Source organism: Molothrus aeneus, chromosome 1 (genome assembly GCF_037042795.1).
Source record: "Molothrus aeneus isolate 106 chromosome 1, BPBGC_Maene_1.0, whole genome shotgun sequence".
Classification (NCBI taxonomy): Eukaryota; Metazoa; Chordata; class Aves; order Passeriformes; family Icteridae; genus Molothrus; species Molothrus aeneus.
Genome location: NC_089646.1, coordinates 38,163,829 through 38,189,855, shown reverse-complemented (window position 1 = coordinate 38,189,855; position 26,027 = coordinate 38,163,829). Strand labels below are relative to the sequence as shown.

Genomic DNA, 26,027 nt, shown 5'->3' with positions numbered 1-26,027 from the left:
GAATATTGCTTCTCTGGTTGAATCACTGCCTAGATATTGCTTTGGATTTTACTAAGTTTGTAATCATGGTATAATTTCCTCAGCAGTAGTTTAATGTCAGTGAAATAAATACAGTGGGAATCCAGAAATATCTCTTTCCTCAAACGTGATTTTAGCTCAAATAAGGACAGAGTCAGGGACTGAAATTGTGCAGAAGTTCTAGCCAAGGGAAGGTCAGTCACCAGACTTTAATGCAGGCCAAGTGGAATTTTTGGGTTTTTTAACTGCCAGAGCATGTTTTGACTTGACATTATAAAATATCTCTGCTATAAGTATTTTGCAGCTCCGCAGTGTTAGGCAGTTGCAACATGTTCCAGTAATGGGATTTCTGCTGGCACAGTGACATTATTTTCTTAGGTGAGATCAATTAACACAACATGCAAATGCTCTAGATTTAATTTAATTGAATCTAAATGAACAGTTACGCCAGATTATCTTTGTTGGCAGGAGGTATGAATCTTTTCCTGAGGAAAGTTCTGTTGGAAATCTTTTCAGCCAGAGTCATGATAAAATTTTTGGAACAAAAGTTTAGGTCTATAGCTTGCTTGAGACAAAACAACAGATTGGGGCAGATAGGTATTGGCATACCCAAAACTTATTCTCAGAACAATGTGAACTCATTGGAAATTTAATTTAATTAGAACAAAGCGAGTGACTGCAGGAACAGCAGCTTCTTTTGTTTATGTGTAAGCATAATATGTGCTTTTACTAACTTGAGAAAAATAAAGCAAAAAAAATGTATCAAGTTTAAGAAAAGTGGTTTATTATGACTCTTGGAAGCTTTGCTTGCTGTATTTCATGAGTAAGCATCCTTTTAAGTGGCAAATGTCAGTGTGGCTCTGTAATAAGAATGCTATTTAAGGTCCGGCCCAACAAGAAAAAAAATCTTTAGTGCCATTATTAGCAAGTACTTTAGCCAGTGGCAAAGGGCAGGATTGTCAGGCAGTCAGAAAGAATTATTACAGAGGAATTATTACAGTGGATACCCACGAGCTTGGTGTCAACTATATGGTTTAGCCCCACACCCTGCAGTATTTAGGCTTCTCTTCCCCTTCAAGGTGGCATCTCCACAGGCTTCTTTACAGATCAGCAAGCAAAGAATTAATTCTTTTTTTCTCTTTAAATGAGGCAAATTTTGCTATCCTTTTTCCTTTTTGTTTTTTAATATCTATAGATACTGTAAGCTTGTATTTATGTACTTGAAGTGAAAGTTTACTAAAGTAATCATATGTTTTGCTAATTGATGTGGTATTCAGCCTGGCTGAGATCTAGCAAAAACCATATCACAGACCCCCTAGGTTGGAAGATACCTTCAAGGTCACTGAGTCCAACACCTCAACTAAACCATGGCACCGAGTGCCACATCCAGTCTTTCTTAAACACATCCAGGGATGGTGATTCTACCTCCCTGGGGAGACAATTCTAGTGCTTTGTCACTCTTCCAATAAAAAACTTTTTTCCCTAATATCCAACCTTGCTGCTTGTTTCACAGTGTGTATTTGGAGCTATCTGTGTGCATAGATTGATGAAAAATAATCTAATGCATAGGTGAATAATGCATTTCACATATGTCAAAAACAAACAAAAGGTGCTTCACCAAGCATCTTCCAAGTAAATTAATTGTCGAGCTACGACATTTTATCCTCAGAGTAATTTTCATTTAATAATTTACAGAAGAGACTTATTTGAAAGTTCTTTCACCTTAATGATTTCTGTTGGTAGCACAGAGCTCCAGTGTCATCAGCATTCTGCACCTAAACCTGCCATCTGCTGAGGAGCTGCCAGATACATTAACTCTTATCAACTTAACAGAGATTTGTTTTAAGAGAAGCTGCCTTCTTCATAAGACGTTCAGATTGAGCCTTGACACTTAATCTAAATACTGGAGCTAGAGGGATTTTCCTGGAGGTAATGTTGTGTGATTATTAGTTGATTAAAGTAGTTCTCTGTGTCAGTTTCAATCAGGAATTGGCCTCCTATGTGCCAGAGACAAGTGTTTATCATGCTGATGGACATTGGTGTGCAACTGAGTGTTTTTCACATAAATTGGAAAGAGCAGTTGGGTAATCCCCTTTTGCAAGCTGTAGCAAATCCCACAGAGTAGCTCTGCAAACATGTCCATCTAATGCAGTAGCACAAAGCAGCTAAAAGTTAAATAGCCTTTTCACCTCCTGTTTTCATAAGGTAGATTTCCACGTGTGTCAAATTCATTTTGTATGACACAAGTTAATTTAAAAATAAATAGGCATTCTCAGGTAATGAAATTTTAACTATGTCAAAAATATAATGGAAGTGAATTGGATATTCCTCTTATTGACTATGAACAGAAGAGCTGATTGTAGGAAAAAAATTATTTTGAGAGTTTTTTGGTACTGAAATCAGAAGTAAATATAATTTTTAAGCCTATAATCACAGCAATAATGAGCTCTTATGCCATGGTCCAAGTATATTATAGTTGGACTTGTAGCAAAAGATGAGTCTGAATATGGTTTTCTGCCAGCTTTGAAAGAAGGTGCTCAGTTCAGAGGTAAATATATTTTTTTGTCCTCATTGTACCCTTGTAAAATGAGTAAGATTATGATGATATAACTAATTCAAATAAAAGGAGAATCTCATTTGCAAATCGTGTAGGAAAATTGTCTTTAAATTTCAGGTTTAGCATAAAGTAGGACTTCTAATTTCCAGAAATTTATCTTCAGAATTTTTTTATGATCAGTTAAGCTGTTAACTTAGAATATAGAATAGTGATCTTGTAGTAATCACATTTCCATTTGCATTAACTTCATCAAAACTCTTACCTGACAGCTCTTGTTTAGTTAGATCTATTGAGAGTGGCGTATAATTTGGTATGGCTAATTTGCATAATTCATGATTTTGCCTCCTTTTAATCATGAAGAGCTGGTCTTTGGAAAGGCACATGTCAGAAAAGATTTCTTCAGGATATAATGGCACGATCTGCAGCTTGCAAAGACAATAACCAAGGAGGCTGCTGGGGCTGTCACATCACTCAGAGGAGATCTGGCATAGGAAGGGGTCTTGTCCATGAATCCCTGTGTGAGGAAAGCGGGCCCACAGGGCTTCCTGAGGCCAACCATCTGGCACGTTGATGTTGGACTTGAGCGCATAGCCTGTCCCAGAGTGTAGAGAAGGAAGTTTCTGGAAAACCAGTGCTGTCTACTTCCTTCTTTTGGAATTTCCTGTTTTCTGGCTCGTTTGGGGTTGCAGTGTATCCTTTTATTTTCACAGATATGCACAAGTTCTGATGTACAGTGGATAGAATCAGGCAACATAGCTACCTAGCTGACCTACTCATAGCATCTTTCTTCAGGGAAGCCTTGAATTTGTATTATTCAAGTTATCTTTAAATAGGTCAACATTAATGCAGCATTTCTAAGCCCATATTTCCCCCCATTTTTTGATTTTATCTTTCTTCAGATTCTTGTTTGGTAATTTTTATCACAGGTTCTGTAACTTCCAGGCGACATTGATTACTCCAGAGATACATAATTGAGATTCTGCTTATCGTACAAGAGTGGAAAAGAAAATAATTTAGTTCTTCCACTTTTCTTCTTGACTAATGTAAAATTAATTTTTTGCATAGTACTAAAGGTTGCATGAATTTTTTAAAAATTTTTTTTCTTTGTACCTTATGTTGTTTGTACTTACCGTGGCTCTGAAGATTTGTTTACCCTGAAATTCCTGTGGAAGTAAGTAGCAGGAATATGACTGAGATTTTTACATTTGTGTCAGACAAATATTGGATAGTCAGTAAATTTTGGTTTTAAATTTTCATATTTTCCATTTAATGCATTTATACAAGAATGATATTGACCAGTTTTGATAGAGGGAAATGAAAGCCCAAAATGCCTCTGCTGAAAGTTTCAGAAGTAACATTCCTGTTTGTATAATTGAACTTTTTTATGTGTTTCTGGGCTATTACCCAGTAGCAGCTGATATGGGGAGGGAGAGGCTTAAGTGGGTGTAAAGTCTTTTATTGGGCATTTTAACTTTTGATAGATTTCTGTACATTACTTAGTAAAAATTGACAAACCAGATTAATGGTGTTCTTGAAGGTTCTCTATATTTATGTGCTGAGTTGTCCTCCAGCTCATATTCTAGACCTGAATCTTCTACTGACTAAAACTTTCAACTGAGTACTGGGGAAGCAGATATCCATACAGTGAAGTTAAAAAGAATAATTTATTTGAAAAAGATTTTTTGTACACTTTCTGAAATGAAGGTAATACTAGCTACCTTAGAAAATTCATTTGTTTTTAATGAACTTTACATGTCTTAGACAACAGAAGGAAACTTGGGACACAGAAACACTTCTACAGGTTAAACCATAAATTTTATGTATATGAACTGCTCTTCTTCACCTCTTGTCCTCTGCATGATCCCTGCACTATGAGTTCAAATGCAGCACTGTGAAGAAATAGTGTTGAGTGCCTATGATTTTGTTTTTAATTTTTGTTGTTGTTTTAGTTAAATAAATGGTGTCTGCTTATGAAGGGAGTGAGTATTTTTTTGCAAGAATTGGCCTTCTTTGTTGGCAAATGGTGATGGAGATACAGAGAGACATACTTTAAAGGAGACTGATCCAGGGAGGTGCCTTTGAAGCAGCTGTGCTGGTTCTGCTTCATGGCAGCTTTGTGGTTGTTGACCACTGAAGGATGCCACAGTCATTCTGAATCTTTGAATTAATGATTATTTGAAATAGAATTAGGAAGAGGAGGGGAAGAGTCAAATTGAAAACTGCATCAATTTATGTGGCTTTATTCTTAAAATAAGGCAAATGAAGCATGAGGTTGTGTTGTGTGTGAGAGTAATATTTATCTGTTCCTGCTCTTCCGTTCTGGTGGTGTTGCTTTTCCCTCAGAATGGTAATTTGTGGCTGCTGCATGACCACTCTTGGCAGTGGCATGTGGAGAGGAGAATTGGATACAGCTTTCTGGTCAGGCATGAAGGGGATTTCAAAATTGCCTTGAAAATGCAACAAAACTGAGTAAGTGGTTGTGTTGGTTAGACAAATAACAGTGAAGATGCTAAAATAAACCGGATCTTTTTTATCTTGCCCACACTCCCGTGACACCTTTTAGGATAAAGAGAGTAAGTGCTATTCAGTTGGTCTGGAATGGTTACAGTTGTGGGATAATACAGTTGGCTCTTCAGTTTGTTCTCTAAGTCAGTATTGTACTTAGAGATGTGCTTTATTGCTTGTATCACTCAAGTGGTGTGCAAGTGAAGAGGGATGTAATTGATTTAGCAAGGATGCACTTTCAAATACAGCTATATATTTTTCATTACCAATAAATGGAAAAGGAAATTACTTTTATTTTGCAATACATCATTCTCTTTACCATTATAAGCTTACTTTCAGGTATTCTTCTGAATGTGCAGATTTTTTCAGCAAAACAATCTACTGGGAATTCACTCAATTCAAATAAATCTCTAGGCAGCAGGTTTTTGAGACTTTAGTTAAAATAAAACTTTAATGATTTTTTCCCCGATGATCTTAGAAGGTTTGATATGATTCACTTTTATTTACTAGACTTATATTTAGATGTTTTCATTGATTGCATTCTGAACTATAGTAGTTTATCACAAAAATACCTTGTTCTCAACACAAGATAATCATTCAAATTGCTCTCCTGACATGCCAATATGTGTGTATTTTGAGAATGTTTGCATACAGAATGTCTCCTGATATTTATATGGTTTAAGATAGAAATCCTGTGTTGCTGACCAGAGGAAGAGTAAATGCCTAACATGTTCTGTTCTTGCAACCTGATGTTGTGGCCATCTTGCTGTACTTCTCCCCACACCTGCCCAGGCTCTGAAGAAATGTGCAGAAATAATTGCATAGATTAATCCTTCAAAGACCAAGCCTGGTTCTTGAATATATTAATTGCACCTTGTTAGAATTTAGTTGGTTTATTTTTGCACTAACATAATATTAGAACAGTGTATCATGAACATGGTATTGGGCAAATCTCTTGCATACCTTGGGACATTTGTGCACAAATATCTCGAATACCTTGGGACATTTGCATCCCACCATGCTGATGGGATTTACTTTTTACCTTTTTAAATTAAAAAATCCCAGAAAGCTCCAACTGATCCAAATTCAAAAGAGAATATTTTTTCTTGTATCTTTATGTATAATGCTTAGACTTTTAGACCTCATAGAATTCATAAGTAATTTATCCTTTTTTTCTTTACTCATTCTTTCAGTTGAAGATACATAAATGATGTATGGTTACTAACTTTTCTTTTAGGATAAGAGGAAATGGAATGAAGTAGTGCTGAGGCAGGTTCATGTTGCACATTAGGTAAAAGCCCTTCACCCAGAGATCAATGGAATGGAGTCCCCAGGGAAGTGGTCATGCCTTCAAACCTGTCAGAGCTCAAACTTATGGTAGTCATATGGTTTAGTTTTAGGTAGTCCTGTGAGGATCAAGGAGTTAGACTTCATGATTGTGACGGGTCCCTTTCAACCTCAGGTATTCTACAATTCCAGCTTGCATAGAAATGGACAGTGACAGTGGTCATTAACATTCTTCTAATGAGAAAATTGCAATACTTAGCATATTCTAATACAATGCTTGCAAGCTGAGAACCTAAGTACCTGTGAAGCATCATATATTTTTGATAAAAAAGGAACAAATGTACTGAAGGTTCGTAGCAGAAAGTAAATTATAGATTTCGTGTAGTACTTTTATTTAGCTGCAAACCAATGTTCTAGTCAACAAAAAACTGTTCAATATTAGCTTTTCTCTGAGAAAACAAGTATAAAGTACAAATGTAAAATAAGTAAATGAAATATTCTCAATGAATCCTTCTTACTTTGTTCATTTAATCTGAAGAGAATATTTTTAGGCATTTTAATTTAAACTGATCTAGCTGCTCAGAGAAATGTTTTGACAGGAATCCTATTCATGGATGTTTATCATTTTCATTGTAGAACATCTGTCTGCCTTAAATCTACTGAATTTGCTGGTGAAAATGTAATTGCAAATGGATTCTTGTAAATGGCTGGGATACCTGTAATTACTGTATCCAGCTTTAATAGAACTGCTTCATGTATTCCTTGTGACTTCTGCACAGTAATGTGATTTAGTAAAATAAACCAGTGACTAAAAGCAGGATTCAAAGTACATTTTACTCCGTTTCCAAAATATTTTATTCTGTAGTTGTCTTTAATGAGAGTATTTTCTCTGTGGTAAATCCTTCATAAAACCAGCATAGGAGCAGAATAAAAATAATTTGGAAATGCAATATGGTTTTCAGTTATATCAATTTTAAATTCTGTATATCAAACATATTGCTATATACCTGAAATTTGTTCTGCAGCTCACAGGATACCTGAGCTCATAAGGCTCCTTCAACCCCACCCATCAGGTATTAATACAGATTAATGAAATTCCCCTAAGCCTCCTCTTCTCAATCTCTTTTGTTCATTTGTGGCCACTTTTCTTACAGTTAAATTTTGGTACCTTATGATACTATATCTTTGATATGTGGAGATTTTGAGGGATAGTTTTGGATACTTTCTTATGGTGTCTATAATGGATGTACTGTAATGTAGTGTAATAGTCTGTATTAACAGATAACAGAATCTTCAGGTTCCTTTAAATATAGCTCAATGAATAGTAACAACATGGATAAAAATACTGAAAATGTTCTAACTGAAAAAAAGAAAAAAATTGAAGGAGCTGCCTAGCTGTCAGAGGTTGAGCTTTAAGCCTGTAAGTCACTTCAAGAACACTGTATTTTGTTGTATTTATGTGAATGATGCTGAATGAACCAAGTGATGGGTCCCTTTTAAATTACCAGATCAGTGGCAGATTTGTACATTTCCCATTAAGGACCATTGGATCACTCTCCATGTGAGTTAGAAAGAGTTGAAGTGCAAAATTAGGATCAATGCCTAAGAGAAAGATTTCCTAACAGTTATTTTTGAAATGATCAAATGCAATTCATATTTGAACTACCTCTTCATCAGAAGCCCACTCTTCCAAACTTAGAACTCATCCATACAGAAAGCAAAAGCTATAATAAAATGGGTGTTTGTTTCTTCCGTGCAAAAGGATGTATATCCGCCTGCAGTGCCAAGAGCTCCAGGAATAGTTTCAAGGTCCCATCTTTAAAAATACTGGCAAATGTTGGGGAGTGAAAGGGGAAAAAGAAAGCACATGATGTTGTTAAAAATTCCTTGAAAAAGAAACTTCAAAGGCTAAGTAGGAACTCTGTAGTGCCTGAGAGGTTTTATTCTTGCTTCTGTTTTGGATTCACTGGAGCTTCTTTGGAAGAGTCTTAAAACTTCAGCTAGTGTGCTCAAGCATGATGACGTCTCAGCCTTTTTGTAGGCATTGAAATTTCTCCTGCAGAAATGTATGAATATAGTTCTTGTCTTAGGGATTCTGTCAGCAAGAAAAATTGTAATTATAACTGCGTACTGGAGCAAGTATATTATGAATATCTAGATAAAGTAAAATGCACACTGGCTTGTATTTTAATTTTATGCATGTCTGTAGTGCTGCTTCTTTGCACAGGTTGATAGGAAATGTATACCTGCCAACTGTAACAGTTTTTTTCAGTAATTTGGATTTTAGGTTGTTTGTTTGTTTTTGCAAATAAATTTTCACTCACTCATTTGATCATTTTCCCAGGGATGTTTGTACATTGCACAACTGATTGGAGCTGTTGCTGTCTAGAAAAACTCATCATCAAATACCTCTGAGAGCTGGCTTTACATGCCATCTAAGTTGACTCTCAGTTGTATTGGATTCAGTGCCTTGATGAGGAGTAGCTGATTTATTCATATGCTGCAGTGTGTTTCTCTGTCAGATTTCCTCTGCACTCACTGTTCTGGTGGAACTTCAGACCAGTGTAGCTTCAGGTCTTACTTTCACAGGTTTCTGTGAAAATATATTTTATTTATTTCTTGCATAGCTCTCCTCAGATTCAGAATATGAAGCAATATTTTGAAATCTCAAGGATTTTATGGGTTGGAAAGAAATGCCATTGAAAGTTTAGTTTTGGGTAACTCAAAGCAAACCACCTTTACTTTCCAAATGTTTTATCTTTGGTGTTAATTATGTTTACAACTTTTGGGCAAGTATAGAGATGGTCACCAACATATGACCCAGAAAATCTACAAGTACTAAAAAAAACCCAAAACAAACAAACAAAAAAACCCCCAGTCCCTCAGTTGTCAGTTTAAATTTAAACATAATACTGGGTTCTTACTATTGTGTCCTTTTTTGTTGTTCAAACATGGTGTTCCTTGCACAGAGTACTGTAACACACACTGGAGAAATGGGAAGTCTTCAGGCCTTGTGGGCAGGAGCCACATTACCTGTCACTCTCATGTCCTGTGGGGTTTTTTTTGTTTGTTTGTTTTGGTTGGTTTTTGTTTTTGCTGCTTGTTCTTTTCTTCTGTTCTTCTCCCCATCCTGATGCTGGAGCTGTCATGCTGAGACTTTATACTTTCCCAAACCTGTATCACTGTTGAATGCCTGTGTATCATTTTTGTACCCAGACGTGGTGAAAGCATGTCCTATTTAAATGCAGAAGAAAGGTGAGATTTCCTTGCTGAGGCAAGCCCTTAAAAAACCAGAAACATTATACAAAAGGAAATACCTTTTTGTAGTAATTAAAAACATTTTAGGCGGGCACAGGGTTTTTGGTGGTTTGTTTTTGTTGGAGTTATTTATGGTTTTTCGTTTTAATTTTTTTTTATTTGACCTTCCTTGTCAAATTTATCTTGCTTCATGACTCCGTTTCAGTGTAACTGTCCTAAATTAAATATAACTGCTGGGAGAAATTTAACTTCCATGCATTCTGTGAATAAGTTCTTGTTTTCCAAATTCTTTCTGTTTTCAGTGCAAGGCTAGGCTCATTTTTCACAAAAACTTAGCAAGGAAATATGAAAGATTTTTTTGATTGCTTCTGTATATTTTTTGAGTGACTGACTGACTGCCAAAGAGAAAAGGGAGGTAAACCTATTTTGGAAATCTCGAGCATGAACACATAGCCTTAATAGTAGGGTAGTAAGCATTTATAAAACTAGATGTATTCAAGATAAAACCCATAATACAGTCTAGTTCTAGTGATCTCTGATGCAAGTTTGAAGCAAGGAGACTTAAGTCACCCTGAGATGGAACAGAAATAGAAGAAAAAGTGCTTACACTATGAGGAATTCCTACAAATATAGTCTCTGTCCTCAGAGAAGGGCAAAATACTCTTTCTTAGCAACTGACAACAGAAAAAGTTTTCTTCTTGACTGTGGTTTAACCTTTCATTTTTGGTATTGTCTGAAATAGTATAATTCTTTCATTTAGTGTGCTAATTACATGTTCAGTTTGTGAACTATTCCAACATTTATAGTTTTTGTCCTAAAACTTCAACCTAACTTGTTTTTCCTCATCTTGTGTTTGTATGGGTGGTGATTAATATTCCTGTCTTATGGGATCTTCTTAACAGGACCTTTCTTCACTGTGTCAATTTAATTTTGAATTTAATCTTTTCCTCTGATGTGCTTTCTATCCCTTCATTCTTAATTAATCTGTCAGTTTATGCTGCATTCTACCATCCAATTTTTAATGAAACTAATGAAAAATATTGGATAGAGGACACATCCCAATACAGCCTGTTAATACATATTTCTCATTTGGAGAAATAATTGACAGTTACATCTTGGTCAGATTTCTCATAACTTAAGCATTATTCCCTTAGAAGTTTCACTTAGAGTATTTTTTACAAAATTTGCATGGGAAAAATAATGGAAAATTTTGTCAAATGGCTTTCAGAATTACTGTATGGTTTTCTTTTCTTCATAAAGCCCTTTACATTGCCAAAAGAGGACTTAGGGTGTTTTTGCATGACTGTTTTTGACACTTCCATGTTGGGTCTAATTCATCTTCTTGATACATTTTAGGTACAAAGCTTAATTATTTGGTATTTTTCCATGAATTGAAATTAAATTAGATTTCCTGTAACTCCATAATTTCCCATAGTTTGCCCAGTCCTAGCTTTTTTAGGCAAGCTTTGCATTTGCCCTCTCCTAGTTTTCTTACAATTTAGCTGCCCTCTTTGAATTCTCAAAGAAAACTGGCAACTCAGAGTGCTGGATTGTTCGGGGTTCTTTGTTCGTTGGCTGTTTTTTTGTTTGTTTCTGTTGTTGTTTCGTTTGGTTGGATTTTTTTAACCATTCCAGAGCTTTATTGTCAGCAGACAGCAAATAATCTTGTGTTTGTACCTTAAGAGTGTTGCATAAGGGCCAAATTCATCCTGACTCATATATTTTTTCCCCACTGTTATTTATGGACATTATAGTGAAGTACTGAAATGAAACTGCAGACATTTTTTCCCTTGTAATATTTAGACAAAGAAGTTGTGATGGTAAGGAGAGGTAATGGAATATGAGCAAGCTTGTTTAGTGGAAAAGATCAGCTCAACTACTTCTGTAGTTTTTCAGCAAGTGAAGGAGCATTTTGTTGTGCTCTTGCTAAGGAGTTCTTAAATTAAGCCACATACATGGGATTGTTGTAGTGTTATGAATATTACTAATTATATTTTCACCAAGTAAATATTCTCTCTATATGGACTGAGGCTGATTAAAACTTATCTGTGCCTCCCATGTGATGGCAATGCAAATCACTCTAGGTTCACTATAGAACTCTCCACAGGTTTATTTATTTCCTTTCAAGCTTGGCTTTTGGTGTTGGTGCAGGGGTGTGCTGAAGATCCTCCAGGGCCAAGGGGTGGCTTGGTTTAGATCCACAATCCTTTACAAGTATTGAGGGCTCAGAGCAAGGGAAATGAATCTTACATAAAGAGACTAGTACCAGTGTGTAAGCTGCTCTAAATCCCCCTGCAGTGCACACTTGTACAGTTTTACTGTGCCTGGACTGTCTTAGCTGGAGAAGATTCCTTGCTTCAGACAAGCAGCTCTTTCAAAAATGCCAGTCCTGTTGTAAACTTCAGAGTCTGCACTAAGTGCTTTCGGGGAAAGCTCTTGTGTTTTCAAAGCCCGCCTTTGAATGTCCCACTGTAAAAAGGACAAGTGAAATTCAGGTTCCTTTCTCTCCAGTTGTTAATTTTTCCCACGTGAATTAGGTCAATTATTGAAGCAAACGAGCATAATGTTTGTTTAAATGGGGAGATTAATTCAGTGTCTGGTTCCCTAGTGCTTTGCATTTTTCCTGGCTACTTCTCTTTTTCAAGACTGGTTTTCTTAGTTTTTGTAAAAAAAGAAGAGTATATATTTGTGCTTAGTATTCAAATTTTTCCTTGCTGAGCAAGTTTGTAAGAAGCAGTTCAGTTTCTGGCAAGGTAAAGATGAGGTTCTAAGGCGAGTCAAAACTCCATGAATGGTGCATTTTGTTATGTAAACTGCACAAATTGCATAAATACAGGAGCATTCAATTGGGTGAAGTCATGAAGAATGTGGGCAACTTCAGCAAGCTTCTGAGTATTTTTTACTCCAAATATTAGCTGAATTTATGAATTTTCTGCTAATACAGATGCAGTATACTTCTCCCTAAACATGGTGACAGGTTGAATGTTGTCTATGCTGAAAGTGTCCTTGGAACACCTTGTTTCTGTTCCAGAAAACATGTATGAGTGCAGAAGAACCTCAAATTACTAAAAAACCCTTCATAAGAATAAAAAAAAAATAAAATGAAGCAATACATTAAAATCTGCCTTGTTAGAATTTTTGTGCATAATTCTGGATGTAGTTCCTTCAAATAAGACATTAGACATTGAAACCACCATTATTAATCCTAAATATCCACTTTTTTCAATTAGATGTAATCTTGGTGTTACATTTCTTAGTAGCAAAAAATAGCAAACTCGAGGAATAACAAAACCTTGATTATGAACATGCCTTTCTTTTTCTTGTGACACGTGGCACACGTGAGAATGCATATATGAACAAAAATTGTTTTGTGCAAAAATATGAATGTAAGTGTTCTTTCTCTTCATGTTTTAAACTTTGCTAAGGTCATAAAAAAGACTGAGATACTGCATGAAATTTGATTAATAATCTGATTTGTTTATAATATATTAATAAACTCTAGAGAGGTTACCAACACCTACCTGTATTTTAGTACAGGGAATTCAATTTAGGCCATGTAATTTTTTCTTTGAGCTGTCTTTAGAAAATTTCCACTTTCTTATTTGCATGTGTATGTTCTCAGCTTTCTTTTCTACACCTTAATGGCTGTGAACATTTCTCAGTGAGATGCTCTCCTCAGAACTATACAGTACTGCATGCTGCCCATTGAGAAATCCTCCCCCACAAATTAAAATGAAGTAAACCTAGGAAATTGTGGCAAATTATAATTATATTGTAATTATGAATAGGGCTGAAAAAGAAGATTTTTTTCTGATGTAGGACCAACTAAGTATTCCTTAGAGGCACTAAGTTATTAACATGCTAATGATTTTTTTTTTTTTAAATTCTGACCAAGTTGTAGCCAGCATGAAAATTGCCAGCATTGACATTCAAAAGAGTTTTTGAATTGCTAAGTGGAAAATTGAACAGAAATTGATGTTTTACAGTAGAGTGGATCTTTGATTAAATGTTATATGCAATCACCAGTTTTCCCAAAAAGTTGTGGGGTGTAGCACACTTCAGGAAATATTCTAGTACAAATTTTATACTCCTTATGTGAATGTGTTTTATGGGAACATGGGGAATATTGTACTCTGTGGGTCACTATTCTCACTTTAATATCACTTCATGTTCTCTCAAAAAGAGAAAGAACTGTGTATAATTGCCAGAAAGAGGAGCAATGCAACCCAGACTTATGTCTCAAGCAACCATATTATTTTCAGTAAAATAGTCAGGAGCTTGAATGAAACAACCAAACTCTTGGTTGCATGAGAACTCATCCCATCTATAGCTGCAGGATTATAGTGTGATATACAGTTAAATATTCCCAAAGTTTAGTAATAGCTTACTTTTGTCATAGATTTAATATAATTTCATTTGAATTTATGATTTGAGAGAGGAACAGTTCTTGAGTTTTTTGATTGGTTGGTAAATAATTACTGGAAATGCCTTCTAAAAGGGAAGAAAAGGGACCCTTGCTTGTCATGATCCATAAAATCTGCAATGCCAAGGCAGAGGATGAAATATCTGTCCTTGAAACTTCCTGCTAGAATGCTCTTTGTGATCACGAAGATGCGTAAAATGAGTGTTCTGATTGCTGTTGTTGACATAGAAGAATTGATGTTTACTAAAGTATGTTGGATGTCTTTAACATCTGAACAATATGACTTACATTTATTTTGTTTCTTTTTGGCAGCCAGTAGTGTGGATTTAATATGTTTTAAATCAAATTGCTGGCTTCAGAGCAAGTTCATTAAGGACTTTGATAATGAAATATTAGAACAAGCGAATTGCATTTCAACATGAATTAAGGCAAGCACAAGTTTAACAAGGTTCGTGAACTGGACTGAATTTATTAAGCTTTCCTTATCTTCTCTTTTATGTTATTAATTGAAAGAATATGCAAATCAAATAACAGCTCTGAGGATGTGAACCTGTAGAAATTAAAGATAAATACATGATGGACCATGAAGTCCTGAGTTTCATTTTGTGAAGAGGGTTGATGTTCACCAGTTCTGGGCTTTTCCCCTGTGATCTGGTTTGAGATTTTTACATAGCCAGTAAAATTTGAATTCTAGGTGAAGAATTAAATAAACTTTTGGAGATTGTGAGCTGTTGAAAAAGTGCCTTTGTTCCTCAGTCCTTGCCTATGAGCTGTATTTCTGTTATAAAAAACCAAGAGTTAGGAAGCTGGTATGTCATACTATCCTCTTGCTGCTGTAAATCCATGTCCCTCTCTTCTCAGCCTTTCCCAGGAGATTAAGGCTTTTTGCCTGTGCTCGGAAACCTGCATGTCATCCTCTTCTGTCAAGCAACAGTATTTGAAACAGTCCCTCTAGAAGTGAGCAGAGATGCTATTTTTGTACAAGATCATGCTAAGTTCAGTGGTGGTATTGATTTATGCGGAGTTCAGACAACACACACTGGAAATACTGCGTACAAATACAATTAAGATGAGCCTAATTCAAATTCTTTATTACAGTACAAACAATAAGCATTCATTTATAAAAGTAACTTTATTTCTATTGAAGGCATAAATTTATTCAAACTGGGGAAGCTCCTGATGGCATTGTTATTGCTAGGATATACTCCGTGTATGTGTGGGAGCGTGTGCTGGTCTCTGGTAGATGGCATTGACAGCACTGGGAGCGGAGTTCAGTGCACCATGGAAATGACGGAGAGGTCAGGGAATGATTCATCCTCACCCAGCTCCTGCCTGGGGCTGCAGTGGTGCGTGGTGGGGAGGGACTGACGCATGGGCGATGCAGATCGCAGTTCTCGTCGTGCAGCCGGACACTGATTTGTTCCAGCAGGAGTTTTGGTTAGTCTCTCTGCACACTGCTTTTAGTTTTCAAATGCTAGGGTTGTCCTTTTAACAGGGCTGCCTGATCTAACAAATACTGATTTTAACTTTTGTTACTGTGCAGGCCACTCAGATTTTCTACGTTCTCTGTGCTTGCTGACATCGATACAGTTGTCCCTCAGCTGGGTTAAGGAACATTGTGAAAACTCAGTCCATCCCAAACACGAAACAGTATTTTCCTGAATTTAAACAGTGAAACAAAATCCAGGGAAAGAGTCTAGAAGGAATAAATAAACTAGTTTTTAAATTTTGGACCATAATTCTCACAGAAAGCATTTCCTGCCAAGTACCCAAACACAATCTATTACTCAAATGCAACTAAGTGTTCATTTGTTGGGTAATTCTTGAATGTGCAGAAAGATGCATCTACCTGCAGCCTGAAAAATCTGTTCCTATACTGTTTTGGTAATAGCATTCAGCTGCTTTGGAAAATATTACAAATTCAAAGCATTAAACAAATATTGGCTAATTAATTGAATTATTTAAAGAACAAAAGTATACTTCCAGTGATGCAGATGACTGTGCTTAGCACATAATAGAGTGGCAATACATGGATTTCAAGTGTCTTTAGCAGATTTAGAAGATGCATTGTATTGTGTGAATACATTTGGATAAATGTCTTACTCTGATAATTTCACATTTATAACGACTGGACTTAAATGCCAAAAAATGGCCAACAGTGTCATGATTTTTAAAAAGAGTCATGTGACTACTGAAAATACTTGCATGCTTCCCTTATCTAATGATGTTTTTATGATGAAATAGTACTTCAATTATTATACAGTGATTACTGACTTTAGAAATTGCAGAAATACTCATATAACTTAGACTAAAACCATCAATAGAGTATACTAATTGCATGTCTTTTGTTTTTAGGCTCATTTTGGGCATAATTTTAAATAACTTGTCCCTATAGAAAAGACAGTACAAAAAAATGCAACCAAAATGTCAAAGCTTTATTAATGACCTAAAAAATTTCTCTTCAGCACATACAGACACTATACAGAATACTACTAATGATAACAATTATTCAGCAGTTTCTTGGGAAAGACTACTGAATTGAGGAGCAGATCACCTTTTCACAGGAGTTTCCTTTTGTGTCACACTTTCAATTTCTAAAATATTATATCCAAAATTCAAGCATTAGCCTTTATCTAAGCACTTGCCTTTTGTGATTGGGGCATTCCTATGATTTTTTGCTCTTCTTATATAGAAAGCATTAGATTACAGTGATTATGAAATTATCTGCCATTTCTCTGGGCTATTTGGTATTTTTTCCTGCTGAATTCTCAAGTGGTAGAAAATCAAATAGTTTTCTAATGTATTTTCTCTTTAAATAGCAAACAAAAGGGAACAAGAGACTATGAAAAATGCTGCTGAACCTCTCTTCAGACTAGACATAATATGATGCTAATAAACATCACTCTGATATCCAAACAACAAAAGTTTTATTTTTCAGTTTTCTTTTAAACTCCAATAACCTTGGAAAAAAGTTGTGTAGAAAAGGAAAAGAAGCATAGAAGAGGAGGGTTGGAAAGAAAGCAGAGAAATTATCTGTTAATGTTAGAATCTGCGCAAAGTTTGGAGACCCAAAAGCATGAATTCAAGTTTCACTTGGCATCTGCATGACTGAGTGAAGTTTTTTTGTCCTGATGCAGACAGGAATTGTACAAGATTTACAGACACAGTAAAAGCCTTTCAACAAGGTTGCTGCTGTCAGCACTGAGTGTTTCTCTATAAAGTATTTTTTTCAAGCTCCTGCAGGTAATAAAGCAAATATAATAGTGCATGCTTCTAATTTTCCCAACTTCACTGCTATTTGCAATACTAAAATGTAGATGCTTTCTACATCTTGCTCTTATAGTCTAATATTTAATTCAATTAAAAATATTTCTGCAAAATTAGTAATTTCAGAAAGATTTGGTTTCTTTTGTGTCTCTGTAGGCAGTCTTTCCAACCCATTTTCTTTTTTTATGTGATGCATGTATTCTTCAGTGTATTTTAGGAAAATAATACCTTTTGCAATGGCAATGAAAGACCTTTGGGCTTCTTAGTAATGCAATTTTAGCTGAATATTCTTTTGCTGCTGCTTCTTTTGTGCCTCTGGTACTGATACAAAATTTAAGGTTATGAATATGTCTTAATAAGACTGTTCATCTTTAAAGAAGGAACCTTCTTTGTGATGAAGAGATTCTGTGTAACGGTGAAAAGTTCTGTGTAACGAATGTGCTTGAAGAAGGGGGATTGTATCTCACAGTATGGAAGCAGCTGGGGCTGTTGGAGTAATTGGAAGCATGATGGGACAGGATTGCTCTGCAGCTTAATGTAAATAGTCACCTCCAAAAGAGGAACTGAGAGGAAGCATGAAGTAAGTTCTCCAGGAACAAAGCTGTCTTTGTAGTACTAAATAAAGTGAGTGGGAAATCTATGTGAGTGATTGGCAGCACTGAGTTGGGACAAGCAAATAATCCTAGTGGAAATTATGTCAAAGTAGAGTGAGAAACAAATGTGAAAGTGAGTGTGAAAACAAATATGAGATACTTATGATGTTTAGTGTGTTGCATAGCTAAGGGCATTACGTTAGTTAAAAATGTGGATTGCATGTTGTGGTCAATATCAATGGAGAGCTGAATGAAAATGAGGATCTGCAAGGAGACAGACCACAAGACTGTCAGGAAAATATGAGTTTTGACTTCATGAGTTTCCTGAAGGTCAGTCTTATGATGCTGTCCTTTCTATTTGTTCCTTGGCATAATCCTGCAATGTGGTTTGAAGTTCTCAATGTCCAACAATGTACTCAGTTACTGTTATTAAAATAGACACCAGAGCCCTTACCAAGCTAACATCTACAACATCAAAGTGTATTTCCTTTAGTTTCATTACAAATATTTATATACTTATCTATCTCACTCTATTATCTCTATATCTCCCCCCTTTTTAAAAGTTTTTCTTTCTTCACTGATGAACTACTGGTAGAGTAGGTTCTTGTTCTATACTGTGAAAACAGAAAGCTCTTGCATACATGCTCAGAAATGTGACTGTTTATGGAGGTAGGTAATGTTAGCAAATGGCTTTCTTCAGGTTGTCTGCTTCTTTCATTACTTGTGCAAATTAATAGAGCCCAAAAGTTCATATCTGAAGGATGAAATCTGCAAAGTCAGCGTGAGATGAAAGCTCAGGGTTGTAATAGTTTGGCTTTGCTATGTTGCTTTTTGCCAGAATTTACCGTGTTTGATTGTACATTTTGTCAAGGTTGCTAGTTTTTATCTCTGTGGTGAGCAGAAGGCTCCTGCAGGCAGAATAAAAGGCTCTTGGGACATCATTTGTCAGCTAATCCCACTGTTAAAAAAATGCTCTCTCAGGAGAAGAAAATCCTGTGCTATCTTCATAGCTCTGAGAAAATATTGTGCCACTGTGAAACTTACTCATATCTTGGGTGTTGGCTACCCTCTTTCATTTAATATTTCTCTGCTGGGACACTTGTCAGCTTTCCCTCAGAGGAGACCCATCCACCTTCTGGTATCTCTCTTGGTGATTCAAGTGATGACAGCAGGAAGAGTGGTAGCTGCTTTGTTTCCTACCATAACACCCATTAGTAGGTGATTGTGGTACTGGCTCTGATACTTGCCTGTAATCAAGCATGCACCAGGAGGCCATCAGATGGCATTCAGATGCCCAGCACGTGGCAATCACGTGGCAAACACGTATCAGGCACATGCCTGGCACATGTCATTCGCATGCCAGTCATGTGCCCAGCACACAACATTCACACGCCTACATCTGGCAATCATGAGCCTGACACTTTAGTACAGAACAAGATTTGAAATTTACTGACGTAGTGCTGCTTGGGCTGTAGGGCTCAGAGGCTGTTGCTCATCTTTCTCATTAACGTTTAAGTTCGTGCAAGGAAATTTGAAAAACCGTTATCACTTTGTTTGAGTAATTCTTCAATAAATGAAGACCCCTGCAGAAGTGCTTAAGTGCTTCTTAATATAAGAATTATCCAGGATAGATGATCACTGCTTTGGTTTGTGTATGAATTCTCCTTGTGACGAAAGTTTAGAATTTGCTAAAGCAGCAAAAAATCAATAATGTGGAATGAAGTTCAGTCAATGAAGAGTGATAAGTGTAGTGATTAATAAGTGAGTGATTTGTGAAAAGCAGTTGATGACAGTGAGTGTGTGTTGGTTCCAGATGTGTTTGCTGTGGGAGCAGGGCATGCTGAAATGGGTAACATTGCTATGCTGCAAGGTAGGCCATTCCCATTTTCTTCCTGACAGTTAAAGTTGATTACAAATGGCATTATTTGGCTCGATTTAAATAGTGCTAAGTAAAATAATGAGGATTTTGTCTAAACTAGGGAAATAAGGGACAGAATGGAGTAGTCTCTTGTGTGCAGTGGCTTAGAGGAAGGTCACTTGTTCAGTTATTTGGTTTTAGGCTGTGGTTTTGATGGCTTTGCTTACATGCAGTGTTCTCTCTTCAGATGCCTCTGTGACAAACAAAAAGAAAATGTGACAAGGATTTCAAATGGATTTCCATTAAAATGAAGCCAAAGTAAATGAATGTGTATTGGGAGATTATTTTTTTAACTTGGTTGCCCATAATTCAATAGTTTTTCTTCTGTCAAAGAAACTTCTCAGGGAGGAAACAATAGGTAGGTTTACGACTGAAGTAGTAATTTGACATTGTTTGGATGTTATTACCTTATAGAGCTTCGCTGATTGATCACATATATATTGACTATTAGTTTAATGAATTGTAGCTTTGTGAGTTTGGCACTCAACAATGAAGTTTTAGCTATTGTAATCTTTGTAATTTTTAATCATGTAAGGCTTCCCTTTTCTGATTTTACCTTACTCATGCAGGTAATCCCATTAAAATTCACTGAGACTGCTAGTGTGAATACTCTGGTAGTCCAGGTCTAAATTAATAAAGGAATCTCATTTCTATTCCTCTAGAGTGCAGGTATATAAAACACTGAAAGTGCTTCAAGTGTTCTTTAACCCAAGCTGTAAAAGATACCATAAATTTAAAAAGTGAAAGTTTCTATAATTCATAGCAAGGACAGCAGAAATTATGGTGACTGCTGAGATGCTGAAATTACTATGAATTTCCTTTAGTTAAAAGGAAAACAAGGATCTGATTCTGCTTTTCTTGGACTGGTTTTATGCCAGTGTTATGCCACTGAGTTCAATGGCTGTCAACCTGGATTGCATCTGTGAATTATATCTATATATCTATATATCTATATATATCTATATATATATTTATATATATAAAATATATATATATATACATTTTGCCATTTGAGGAAAACTGATCCAGTTAGAGATCTGGGTTTTTAGTGGAAGGAGTACCATGTTGTAAAATTCTGTTTTATATATAGCTAAAGATCACTACTACCATTGTATTTACCTTTTCTCTAACTTCTCTAAAAAGTTCATTTCCATCAAAGTTATGTACATGTTCAGTGACCTGCAGTATTTTAGATTATGAGGTGAATTGGAGAAGATAATTCTGAGGAAAAACCCTTGAAATATCAGTTTAATATTTTGTCAAGTATTCTAAACTTTAGCCATAAAATTATTTTTCATAATGACTTAATCTTGAAAATTACATATATATTTTATCAATAGTCTTAAATTACTTTTACTGCTAACAAACATTTTAATGAAAAGTTGAGTCGTCATTCTTAAAAAGTAAGTAGTTGAGCAAATCCCAGAGATTTTTATAAACTTGTTCTATGTATAATAGAGTTTATAAGCTGCTTCATCAGAATCAGCATGCCTGAAGAGAGAAACTTCATAGGTCTTCCAGGGCTTGAATTCGACCATGCTTGACTTCTCAGGGCTTTTCAGCATTTTCAGCCTACCCATCAGGTTGAGAGTTGTTGCAGATGGCCAGCAGAGCTAGAAAGATTTCCCTCACTCAGCAGCAGTTGTTTTTGCAGGCCGCAGTGGCTGAGCAAAGTGCTCAGGCTGCCGAAAAGCAGCAGCTCAGGGTCTGTGCTGTGAGCACATGCTGCAGAGAAGTGCTGCTGTGAAGGTCTCCCAGAGAAAGCTGGAAGTCATCAGCTATTTTACCTTCTCTGTGTGTGTGTGATGTTATTCTCATGCTTTCCATGGTTCTTTTTCAGAAATACATCCAATCATGGGAGGATGTTTCAGAAAAAAACGTTGATTTGTAATTATTAGCAGTGCATGCCATATAAAGCCCAACAAAAAAATAACATGGTGGTGGAATCCTGAAGGTGGTGATCCAACACAACTTTGCATGGAAAAGATGTATAAAAATACACAGATTTCTGCAAAACTGGGAAAAACATTCCTATTTTAGAAGCTTTTTTTGTATCTTAACATTAGTAAGGCACTGTCATTGATTAACATGTTTAGTGAACTCCTGGGCCTCTCTGATAGGCTTTAAGTTTTGGAAAATACTCCTGGACTATGCTGTGCAATCAGTAATTTCAAACAGGGGCTGACTTTTAGAAGCAAAGTGGAGCAGCAGTTACTGCTTTGGATGGGAGATATGGGTTTCTGTTCCCTAGTTTGTCTATGGTTTCCTGCATTTCCATACTGTTTTTGTGGAACTGTATATGTCCACATTCCAAATATGTAATGTATTTCTGAGATCTTGCATCAATAAACATTACAGAAATAATTTCAAACCCTCCTCTTAGCTTAAAAGCTATTTGCCTTATAAAAAATATAAGCAAATTCTCCCTAATATGCCCTGCCTTCATTTTCCACACAATTCAGCAGAGGAGTGAATTACACTCGTGGGAAAGTAATGCAAGGGAAAAGCTAGTGCCATAAATATCTCATTGCCCAGGATGTCCTCTTAGGTCCTGATATTTTATGATGCATTTTCCTGAACGTGCACTGGCACACTCACTCACCCAGTGGGATTACAGCAGTCACGCCTTGAAAATATATTTACATTCACTAATAGTGAATCACCTGAATTTATCCCAAATAAAACATAAATCATCCCACTTTCTGTATTCAGTAATTAGATTCCTTTTGCACATTTTTATTTTTGATGCATAAGCGTTTCTATAAATGGATTACATCTGGGTACTGTGATGAAAAGGTTATTAGAAATGTGACACAGACAGATAGTCCTTGTGTTAAAATAAGTCCCCAGTGGCAAAAGCGAAGCTCTACATTGGCCTTGTGTGACTGTAACAAAAGATTTTAGCTGCTGCTCTGGGACACTGTGTCATCCCAAGGAAACACAAATAGGTCCAGGTCCCACGATTTGTCTTTCAGATTTTTTCACCAATGCATGTCCAGGATAATCTGATTTGCTAGACATTATTTTTAGATCTCTAGTACTGATGAAGAGATTCAGATAAATGTATAGTTGACAAGCAGAAACATTCCATCAGCCATGGAGACAATAGCAAAGGCATTGTCTGTCCAAGCCATGATAGAGAATATGCTTTTTAAGTTCCACACAATATGTTTATGCTTCTCAGCTAAAATTGTAACAGCTACCCAAAAAACCACATGCTGTAAACTAGCAGAAATTGTGTTCATATTACCATGAATGCAGGGGTGAATGTATTATTTAAAGAAAATGCAATCCAGAGGTTTGAGAGTAAGATAAACAACAATAACTTTTGCAAGCACTTGCGGAAACATCTGCTAACATTTCCAAACACAACAGACTTTCACCTTGATGTGTTTGCATTGCTTGGAAAATGATCTGGTCTCCATTAAATTCAACACTAAATGGCCCAGTGGGTGTAATGAAGCAATAACATAATAAAAAAAAAATCCCTGTACTTGTAAATGTTGCCAGAGCTATCTGAATGTTTTATAATGAGCAGATAATCTGAAAAAAAAAAAAGATTCCTGCTGTGAAACTATAAATGATAAGATTCAACCATAAGACTTTTTCCTCAAGGTTTTTTTTTAACAGAGTGTTTTTAGAAAAGCATTTAGAGAAAAGCAAAAGTTTGATTTAGAAATATTTTCCAAAGGGAGCAGTGATTGAAGCACTAAAATTGCTCTAAAATTGTTTTGGTCTTCTGTGGTTCCTGTGTTTTCAAGGTCTTTTGTTTAAAAATATCCACAGAGCAATTCCCTAAAACAAAATTACAAAATTATAACAAAATCGAGGAGGAGATTGTCTTTTGGATATTTTTATATGTGGTAAATATTGCTATTTACTAGGACCTTAGAAGTTTTGAAAATTCAAACCATAGAGCTCTGAAAATATTTGGAAATTATCTTTCAAATACAACAAAGAATAATTTCTAAAATTTCCTAGATTTAAAGAAAAAAAGGAAAACCCCACATATTTCTGGAATTTCTTTTGAACTGAAAACAAAAAAAAATCTTATTTTCAGTTATCTCTTGCTTGTAGCCTTTAATTTCCTCTTCCTCATTGTTACTACATTTATTGCCAGTTTATTTTATTTCATTTCATGTCTAATGGCTGCCTTTTTTGTGCGTAGCAAAGATTTTAGGGGTTGAACTGTCTTTCTAAAAATTAGGATTCATTATTCTGCAGTGTTCAGGGTTTCTTTGTGGAAAGTGGTGGTTGTTTATTTTTTTAAACAGAATTCCCACAGAGCTTATTCATGCGGCTTGCCTTTTTAATTCTCTTCTTGTTTCATTTTGTAGATGTATTTTCATCAGCATATTGCCAAAATACTTATTTCTGAAATACTCAATCACAAAAGGGAAAAAAAAGGTGCCTGTGTATCCAAAGATATAACCTATCAGCAAACTTGTCACAAACACTAACTGAAACTTAATTTTAAAAATTGCCTACTTGGATACAGTGGTAGTGATTGTATTGGAGTGTTAAAAATGGAACTTTCTCGTCTGCAAAAATGAGTTGCTCGTTATGCCCAAACAGCTGTTCATGCTCTTGCTTTCTGCTGAGATAACATTTTGATTGGATATTTAGGTACTGGGAAAACTGAAGATATTTGAGGTGGAAAATGGCCCTTATAGGATATCTGAATGACAGGTTGTAGGCTGATTTCACATATGGGAGTTGGTCCAGAAAGTCTGTAAAAAAAAAGAAAAAAGAAGTGATTTTTATTTATGAAATCAAAAGTAATATTCTTGTATCAGCAGTATTGTAGCCAGCAGGACCAGGGCGGAGATTGTCCCCCTGTACTGGGCGCTGGTGAGGCCACACCTCAAATCCTGAGTTCAGTTTTGGGCCCCTCCCTACAAGAGGGACATTGAGTTGCTGGAATGTCTCCAGAGAATGGCAATAAAGCTGGTGAAGGGTCTGGAGCACAGATCTGATGAGGAGCAGCTGAGAGAGCTGGGATTTTTTTAGTCCAGAGAAAAGGAGGCTCAGGACCCTATAATTCTTTGCAGATACCTGACAGGAGGGTATGGACAGGTGGGGGTCACTCTCTTCTCCCTGGTAAGAAGGGATAGGCCATGTCCTCAAGTTGTGTTAGCAGAGGTGTAGACTGGATATTTGGAAAAATTTTTTCAACAAAATTGTTATCAAGCAGTTATACACACTGTCTAGGAAACTGATAACATTACCATTCCTGGGGGAGTATTTAACAGGCACGTGGATGTGCCTCTTGGGAACATGGTTTAGTGGTGGACCTGGCAGTCCTGGGTTAACAGTTCGACTTGAAGATCTTAAAGATCTGTGTCAACCTAAAAGATTCTATTATTATAATTCCCTATTCTATTTTTCCCTTCCCTTTAAAATCTGTTCTGACTGCCTACCTTCTCAAAAATATTGCTAAACCCGAGGTTTTGTCCAGCAGAGGCAGCCAGAATTGCAGTTGGGTGTTTCTGTCCCTTTTGTTTGAGCTCGGACAACTCTGACTACCATTGACAGGAGTTTTGAGTTTCGAGGCTGTGAGCACAATTTCATATGTGAAAATCAAGAATATGGAATAAAATAATGCACTTCATGTTGCTTGACAGCAACAAATTTTCTTGGTAGGCAGAGCCTGCACAACTTTGCTAGCTCTACCATTTGTCATGCTAATTACTGCCTCAGGTACAAGGTCTGTACCAAGATATACTGCTGGTGGAGAGGGAAGTGATGAAACAGGAGCTGCTCCCTTCACCTGCATGGGAGGAATATCCCTCTGGACCTGGGTAACACACCCATAACTGAACCTGTGTCTTTTTCTGGCCCTATTTTATGCAGAAATCTTTGTTTTCACGAGGACTGTTTCTGAAAACAGATTGAATAGAAAGCAAATGAGGGAGTTTTCATGGCTTGTAAGTCATCGCTGTAGTGCTACTCAGATTTTAGAAGCTGATGTTTGCAAATTAATTACTTAGCCTTTAAATAGTTCCAAACCACCCAAAGTGCTCCATTATGTTAGCACAGGCTTGAGAAATAGATATGTATTACTAGCTAATTGAATAACATATGGTGTTGATTAGTGCTTAGCTCTTTTTATAGAACTCAATTAAAAAACTGACTGCAGTATATTTTCAGACTATGAGATGTCTGTTAGCTGCTTCTGGCATGAGGGAACTGCTGAACCAA

General features: G+C 36.1%; 1 protein-coding gene across 2 annotated transcripts in view; it reads left to right on the top strand.

Annotated features, from left to right (window-relative positions):
• Positions 1 to 26,027, top strand: part of ZNF385D (zinc finger protein 385D) — a 416,559-nt gene that overhangs the window by 50,318 nt on the left and 340,214 nt on the right. Inside the window, exon 1 of one of the 2 annotated variants that reach the window (XM_066555244.1) lies at positions 14,480 to 14,496. The exons of the other annotated variant lie outside the window; for it this stretch is intronic. The gene's annotated coding sequence lies outside the window, so the exon portion shown is untranslated. Of the gene's footprint in view, positions 1 to 14,479; positions 14,497 to 26,027 lie in introns of those variants that run through there. 2 annotated transcript variants of the gene reach the window in all.